The sequence below is a fragment of the Agrilus planipennis genome, unplaced genomic scaffold (genome assembly GCF_000699045.2).
Source record: "Agrilus planipennis isolate EAB-ADULT unplaced genomic scaffold, Apla_2.0 scaffold87, whole genome shotgun sequence".
Classification (NCBI taxonomy): domain Eukaryota; kingdom Metazoa; phylum Arthropoda; class Insecta; order Coleoptera; family Buprestidae; genus Agrilus; species Agrilus planipennis.
In genome coordinates, this window is record NW_020439134.1 from 383073 (window position 1) to 384001 (window position 929).

A 929-nucleotide genomic window follows, 5' to 3' on the forward strand; every position below is an offset into this window, starting at 1 on the left:
TGTTGATGGCGTCTTCGATGTATAGATTAAAAAGTAGCGGTGACAGTGTGCATCCCTGCCTGACTCCCTTCCTAATATTTACTTCTCTACGTTGCATCCCCAGCTCTATAACTGCCTGTTGCTCTTTATACAAACTAAGTATCACTCTTCTATCTTTGTAATTCATCCCTACATTTTTAAGTATATTTAACATCTTGTCCCATTTAACATTGTCAAAAGCTTTTTCTAAATCTACAAATCCTATGTACGCACTCTTTCCTTTTTCTATCGTTTTCTCTATTGTTACCCGTAAAGCTGGAATGGCCTCCTGCGTTCCTCTATTTCTTTTAAACCCAAATTGACCTTCCCCTAATATTTGTTCCGTCCTTTTTTCCATCCTCCTCTGTACAATTCGATATACAAGATTTTTGACGTATAGGAAGTTAAGCTAATTTTTCTAAATGTCTCGCACCTATCCGCGCCTTTTTTTAGGTATGGTTACTACCACGTCCCGTTTATAATCCTCTGGAACGTTCCGTGTCTCGTAAATGTCACTAACTTGCTTAAACATACGATCTCTAACCTCTTCCTGCATGTTTTAAAATTTTCCCCTGTATCCCATCTACACCTGGCGCCTTATTATTCTTTAAGTTGTTTAATGCTACATCGAACTCTTCTCTCAATATGGGATAACCAAGCTCATCTATTTCCACGCTACCTTCCTTCTCTAATATATCTCCTAACTCAGGGCCTGCGTAAAGGTTCTCTAAATATTCTTTCCACCTATCTGCCTTTTCCTCATTTTCTATCAACATGACCCCTGCCTCGTTTCTTATATTATTACTACTGTATCCTACACCTCTAAAATTCCTTTTAATTATATTATAAGCCTCATCGGTTTTACCTACTTCAAACTTTTCTTCTACTTCTTTACACATCCTATCAATCCA